Here is an 8,309-nt window from a genome sequence, read left to right as displayed (position 1 = left end):
GTTGTCTATGGTTCTATCTTCTGGAGTGGGTCTTATGTCAAATAAGTTACTGATTGATTACACCCATGAAATTTGTTCTTCCATTCCATTAGAGTGTCTTCATGTCAGGGCACTATTGTAGATCAAAGAATTTGTGATTGGGTTGTTGTTTATATTTCTCATTTGGTAGCATAAAGAATACATCCTTGTACCTAACACAATAGCAAATTAGTGTGAAGATTCTATGTAGGAGCCAGATCAACTTCTCCGTGTTTAATAATTTGCATGATGTCTTCATTACCAATAAGCATAGGTACTATCTTCAATAATGGCACCTTGATTTCAGTTTGTGGAGCACATTCTATAGTCTTGGCAGCAGTCTAGGTTGTTTGGAGATTCCCATGGGATACCTTTGGCCAACAATCAGTTGTTGTTCAACAATCAACATGTAACCCAGCCCTGGTTTTGGAAGCTTCATTTGGTGATAAGAACTGGCCAGTTGAAACTTTGCCTCTGCCAATTAATGGGTGATTTAATTTAGATCACTGTATATATGTATATATTTTAGGAAGTTTCTAAAATATTAGGTTTCTGTACTACTCTTCAAATAGCCCTTAATTTACCTGCCACTTTACATATTCCTTCCATCATTCTACTCTTCCCTCCCTTCGCCACTTAATCACTCTTTTCTGTGTGCCTCCCATCAGCCAATATCGATCTGTTCTATTCACCAATCTTATGGTTGTGTCTTCCCTACAACCCAAATCCCTCACTCTCCACCTACCCTCCGAGGTTCTGCAGATAGTAGTAGTTACAAAGATAATCTTTGTTTCATTCTGAAATAAAAATGTTTAAAGGCATAAGCAATAGACAATGGGATTTGGATTTAAGATCTATCCCAGCTTGTGCTGCTTCATAAGAAATACATTGTGACAGAAGTCTGCATTTGACTGTGGGAAAATATCCCTGTGGCCAGAGTGTATGAGGGAAAATGATGTATAGCAATATGGAATTAGGTTTCCAGCTGTAATAGAGAACAGAGCTGGGCTTTTGAGATGCTTTTTGAATCTAAGAAGAACCCTTTAGACCCATCCTTAATGAAACTCTGAGTGTTAATTTTTTGTAGCACTTCCAAGAAGACACATGAACTTGGAAGAACATCTTCATTAGACTCAGGCAGTATTAGGGAAAGACTAAACCTAACAGTGAGCCATCTGCATGATAACCAACACTCTTGGGAGCTACAGAGAAAGCTGCCCAGGTCCCCACTGTAATGTATCAGCAGAGAGAAAAGTTATCAGCAACATTTTGTATTATGCCTTGTCACAACTAAATTCAAGGATTTTTCTTTCCTTGAAGGAAATGCAGTTGTGTTTCCATGGTTACCTCTCATTACAAGAGGAAGCACAATGGAGAAATATTTTAACATTCTGAGGGGAAGAGGTTTCCAAACTAGAGTTCTAGTTTGTGTCAAGCCATCAATCAACAATGAAGGCAAAATAGAGAAATTCTTAGATCCTTGATTTTATTTGAAAAAAAAAATCCTATACACTATAGGAATGAAATTTAGAGAGGAAATCTTCCAGACATGAAAGCAAGCAGAAAGAGAAAGTTATATAATCAAGAAACCAGCATCCCATAACATAAAATACAAAGAGAAATACCTGTTTGAATTGCTGTGGCAAGCCTGTGGAGAATAACCCAGAAAAAAAAGAAAGACATATCTCAACTCTCCCTAGAAAAGGCAGAGAAAGTGGAAATTTTCCTATGTCTTTGATCTTCTGGAAAAGAGTTTCACAGTTTTAGTATGTTTATAAATGGGATAATTGAAGGTTGTGGTTGTTTAAGCTTCTGTATTTGAATATTTGGTTTCTAGGGGGTGAAAATGGGAAGGATTAGAAGGGGTGGCTTTGTTGAGGAAGATGTGTCACTGGGGTAGACTTCAGTGTTTGAAAAGCCTGGCTTTTTCCACTTAGCTCTCTTTGCTTCCTGCTTGTGGATTAGAAGTGAGGTGTTAGCTATCATTGCAACACCATGTCTGCCCACCTGCTACTGGGCTTCCCACCATGCTCTAATGCCTCGAACCTGTGAGCCCCAGGAAACTTGCTTCTATTAGTTGTCTTGACCATGTTGTCTTATCACAGCAATAGAAAAATAGCTAAAACAAAGATATATGCAAGGAGAACTCAAAAATGAGCACATTGTAAACGGTATAAATAGCATCACACATATAAAAATGTGTCAGAGTGGTTAACACTATGTGAAAATTAATTTTTTCATTGCTATTATATAGGTACACTTATGTAAAACACATATATACTTGTAACAATTGTGCATAGAAACATAAAATACACATCTATCTCTGCATTTCTATCTCTCTATATATATGTATATATATGTATATATATATACAATAAGAAGGATGAGGAAGAGGAGGAAGAAAGGTATGAGAAAAAGAAGATTACAAACACAATTATGAAAACAAAGATCATAAGGAAGTAGAGGAAGAAGAGGAGGTCACTAATGTGAGGAAGAGGGGTGATTAGGAGTAGCAGGATGGTGATGTGTAAAATGGAGAATCAGTGTACACATATCCTACTCAGAAATTCCAGAAGGAATACCAACACTAAATAATAGTTCTTTTTGGTTAATGAGAATTGAGAGTGGAATACATTAGGATTTTTAGTATCATTTGACTTTTTAAAATTAGAGGCATGTCAACTTTTACAAGAATACAATTTAACAAAACAGTACAAAAGGAGAAGCCACAGCGATTAAACCAGCAACTCCACCTTGCCTCAGAGGACACAGTGATAAGCTCTGATCTTAGACAATTTCAATGTGTTTGAAAATAAGTCAATTTAAGGTACAGGCCGCTTTGCAGATGACAGAGCATTTTATGTCTTATGAAAGCACATGCCACTCTTGTGTGGTTCCACATGACTTTGTCTACACTGATGTTCTGTGTCCTTCAGCCCCTTTCAATGACAACCACCTGCTCATTTCTCAAAAGAATACTAAAACTACATCCCACTAATGGAAGGATTAATTATTCCGTCCCTTAGGCCTCCCATCCCACAAATGCTGTATCATTGTCATAGTGCCTCCACCCTCTGGCGCCATTAGTCACTGGCCTGTTTGTCTTCCCTGATGAACTGTGAGCCTACTCACAGAGTAAGGGGCATGTTTTATTCATGCCCATGACCTTGCTATCTGCCACTGAATTAGGCACCCAATAAGCTTCAATCTATACCTGCCTAATTAATTAGCTGGATCACAGCTCAGGAAAGGTGGGGCAGGCAGGCATCATTATCTTCCTCTGGCAGGTGAGGGCAGAGTCTCAGAGAACTGAGAGTCTTGCAGATGGTTGCAAAGTTAGCATATTTCTCCTTGGCAGAGTTCATTTTTTTTAATGCATATACAACTCAGAGGTGGTTGTTTATCACGAAATTATCATACCAATTAGTAAGTACAAAACCATGATTTAGTCAGACGACAGAACTGATGCTGGCCTTTCACTTCTTCACAGCAGTTAAGCAACATAGGGTCCCATTGCAGGGTTGGCCCTGAGGAGGCTTGAGGCATCTCAAAGCTGGGGACTCTTTCATTCCTACTCTTGGGTCCCATAGGACTCTCAGCCTAGGATAAGATTTGCCTGCTTCTCGAGGCCCCAGGCTTCAGACCGACAATGAATGGAAATGTGATTCTCTGACATCAAGACTTTCTGGGAGGCTAAAATCACAAAGGTACATTATAAAAACCCTGCTAAAGAAAAATCCCAGGTGTGAGTAAGAAGCACAGCACACTACACATTGTGAGGTCGCGATAATAATGCTTCACAGATGGCCTGGGTTTTTGCACATTCTCTCTGTGAGTCTGTGATGCTTATTTATAAAACTGGGAGCTCTAAATAAAGTTTCGAAAAGCAGGTGTGATTGCAGCTGCTCGAGGGCTGATACTCAACAAATGTTAATGGAATGATTAGGAACTTAATACAAGTAGCAATAAAAAGATTTTCCCAAGCACCCACCTAAGCCTTAAATAAGATACAATTTCCATGCCAAATATTTCATACTAATTAATCCCACATGACTTAGTTTTGATTTTCATGAGTATTGCTAAGTCTTCCCAGTGAGAACCAAATTGTTGTCTAAACTGAACTTGTGTTGAAGTATTTCTGCTTTGTCTGTCATCCTAACAAGAGTACAGAATCTTCAAGATTTTATTGATTTCTATATTCTTTCTCCCCCATTAAAATCAAAAGACTTAGCACAATTTGATATGTATTATAACCACAGGGAGTTCCCAGGACCATTTGAATCAAATGGTGCATACTAATGAAACCCTAATGTGAAGAACAATTTGCAAAAAATACAATGTTGGGTAACTTGCCAGGTAAATTTCATTTAATGTTTCTGTCCCTAGAATAACCTAGATATTAATAACTACTTTATTAATAACTACAGCTTATAGTAGCAATTTATCTACAGGTAGTTTAACGAAAATGCTTTGTAAATACTGCCTACATCTCTCCTTTTAGTGTATAAATTCAGAATTAAGGAAAAACTCTGGATTATAATAGTAAAATGAAACATTCAGCGCATACAATAAGTGCTAAGCTATCATGGAGAGAAAAGGGTAAGACTGCTTTCCATGAATCCACACTCCAAATATTCTCTTTTACTCCAGTAATCTAGTTTTCAGTCATTTAGTTTCAGTTAAGAGAATATTTAAAATTTGTCACTCATTTTTACAATTCCCAGTTTTTGACGTAAAACATATATCTAATTATGCAATGTGTAGAATGCAAGCTGATGCATCTAGTCCACTTCTTTAATTTACTATCTTTTAAGTATAATTTTTCACATCTCAGGAAGTTGCTTCATTATATTTACCTTTTCTCTCAGGAACAAATAACCATAGAGTTTCTCATAAAATTAAATTTCTGAAAAACTAATATTATAATATCTTTGTCACATGATATGCCCCCTTGGAGGCATGTAAATTATTATAAAAATCTTTCCTTCCAATAATATTGATCTGCATTGAAACTAGTTCAATAATATTTATTAGATTTGAAAGATGATACTTTTTAATGCAAAGTAGGAAATGATTCTCCAGACAGAATGCAGCTACCTGTATGATATGAATAATATGAAGGGAGATTATTTAGCCTCTTTTTATCTCAACTAGAGTAAGCATTTTTTAAAATTTTTGATTAGTGGATCAATAAAAATACTGTTCATTGTGTCAAAAGTTCCACTGCCATTTACTTCACGAGACTGAATGTCTTGGGTTCCTAATTAATTCTTTATGTATTTCTATTTACTGTTGAAATTTTGTATGTCTACACAATGAAATTCAATCATGTCCATAACACTATTACCCTCTAGTATCCAGATTTTTTGTCCTCTGGATCCCTTTCTGCATCCTAACTAATTTTTCAGTGCCTAAAACACTAAAAGAAAGTCACTCCTTCCTCCAGCCACCATTAATACTTCTTACCTCCTTGAGAGGGCATGGGATCTCAACGTCACCTTTGGAGGGCTCAAACTTGAGCAGACATCTGCATAATTCTTAAATTGGAAAGACTTGGTTGGGTTAAAATTCTCTTGTGGAATTTAGTACTCTTTGCACAGTTCTCCTTCCAGGGCTGTGCTTCACTACTGTAGAAAGACGACTGGCTGTATGACCCTGTCTGACTGTTCTGAACAGGCATACTTCCAGTCTTCTGACCATTTCTGGTTTATTTCTTTGTTTCTGAACTATTTCTTTGTTATAGCAGGTAACTTTTACATGCGTACCCATTAATCTGCTCAAGTAGATGGCTGTTCCGTTATCTAAACTCCTCTACTGTAAACCTATCTGTCATAAGTATTCAGTGTTTTCAGGATCTACTTTTATCTCTCTAGACTCTCAACTCCAACTCTCGAGGCTACAGATACTGGAAAAATGCACACACTTGTCTTTGACATTTTTTAAGCATATTGATATATTTGTTTGGTTGAGTATCATATAAATAATTCCTAGGTGCTGAAATTACACACAGTAATACCTACTTTGTGTATACTTTGTGCTCTACACTACAAGTATAGTGAGATGTCACACTCTTTTCTCACTTCCTAACATGAACCCACTAAGGACAAAAGTTGGATTTTAACATATTGATAAATAGTTGTAAGGGGTACCTTACAAAGAAGAATTGTGTTCTATCATTTCTGATAATTTTCAGCACCCTCTAAGCTAAACTGAACTCTGCTTTAGTCATTACACATGCCATGCTTTTGTTTCTTGGAGACTTTTTCTAAGGTACTTCTTTTGTTTTCATGTGTAGACATCAGGAAAAGAGAAGTTAAGTCAACAGACCAACAGGACAGGTATCAAGTGCTGTTAGAGCTGTCCCAGGGTAGGATTATTTTCGCTTTGTCCTATTCAAGGGCAAGTCTAAAATAAAAACAAAATGAGACATCTGTCATCTGTGTAAGGACTCTAGTTCACAAAGTAAATGCTTATGACATAGTGGTACTCATCAAAGATTTTTGAATTGGAAGACATAATCAAAATAGCTAGATGTCAGAAGATTTACTGCAATGCCTGGACGTGATTAATAATAATCACCTCATTATTTCAAAGGTGATAAGAAATTCTTGGTCTTAGGACAAATATATAAAGAGAAACAGAGGAAAGGTAGGTTCTCTGGTGAATAGTATAGAGGAGAGAAGGAGGGGAGAAAATGCAATAATTTATTTAAAATAAATTTAAAATGGCTAAAAATTTAGTAACAGAAGTCAGTGACATGAAAACTGTAATAAAGACAGCATGTCTAGATCAGTTTCTGTTTGACAAACATCGCTGTATATTGTATTGCATCTTCACATATAGCTATTGTTCAGATAAAGTAAAAAAATACTACTACAGTATATATTTAAAGAGCAAGAAATATGGCTGAATTGAGAGACATGTCTTAAATTAATAATCGTATGTCAACATATTGCTTTCAGAAAGTACCTTTCTGCCTCTCACTTTCCTCATTGACAAATAGGAAAAAATAACATTATATGAACGAAGCAATTTTTATGTAAGATATTTCACAAAGATTTATTTGAGTAGTAGTGACCCCCTTTCCACCACCTTAATATTCATCTAAACCTTATGGATATTTTTTCTTAAGATAATAAAATTTGTATTTAACGTGGGATTTCCCTCTGTATGCCATGATTACTGTTAATGAATAAAGAAACCGCTTTGGACCTATAGCAGGGCAAAAATTAGCTAGGCAGGAAATCTAAACTGAATGCTGAGAGAAAGAAGGGCAGAGTGGGAGAGAAGATGTGGAGCCACCAGAGATAGATGCTGGGAACGTTACTCAGTAAGCCACAGTCATGTGACCATATACAGATTAATAAAAATGAGTTAAATTAATATGAGTTAACCAATAAGAAGTTAGAGCTAATGGGCCAAGAAGTAATTTAATTAATACAGTTTCTGTGTGACTGTTTTGGGTCTAGATTAGCCAGGTAGCTGGAAACTAACAAGCGGGCTCCTCCCACTACATTTATTCAACTACGTTACCTGTTCTATGAAATCAGTCATGATGTAATCAAGGAATATATGGTATGCCATGCTAGCAAGATATTTGGCTGGAGAAGGCACTCAGTTTATATTGAATGAGAGTGTAAAGTTTCCATTCTTGTATCCTATGAAGCACAATGAATGGAAAAGTCAAGCCATTATTTTGGACCAAATAATAAAAATCAGTGGAAATAATTCAATTTTAAACATGCAGGCTGCAGTTGTAAATGTGGTTGTGTCCTATCAGAGATCCTGATAAGAAATTCAGCAAAAGCAAACATCTAACTCTCAAATACTTTGCAGTACTTCCAAGAATGATATGTGTTAGGCTATTCAGGTAGGTACACTGTCAGCTCTGACATTTAGATTTGGAGATGAAACCAAGATGCCTATTTGTATTTCACCACAAAATTTATGAACTATCTATTTGCATTTTGGCACAAAACCACATCCTAACATTACATTACTTTATGTGAACATTGGTGTCTATGTGTTATTTTACTCAATGGTAAAAATGAAGCAACACTTTTATCTTCTTAAAAGACTTAAGATTTCTTAGGTCAGATAACATAGTAACTTGGTCCACACTGTGAATCTAATCTCTAAGTGAAAAAAAATAGATACCTCTGGGAAGATGCATGTCATTTTCTATAATAGAGGTCACTCTGCCTTGCCTTAAAACAGTGGTTCTCAACCTTCCTATTGCCAAAAACTTTTAATACAGTTCCTCATATTGTGGTGAACCCACAAACATAAAA

Source organism: Myodes glareolus, chromosome 8 (genome assembly GCF_982192425.1).
Source record: "Myodes glareolus chromosome 8, mMyoGla1.1, whole genome shotgun sequence".
Classification (NCBI taxonomy): domain Eukaryota; kingdom Metazoa; phylum Chordata; class Mammalia; order Rodentia; family Cricetidae; genus Myodes; species Myodes glareolus.
Note: the sequence above shows the minus strand (reverse complement) of the source record.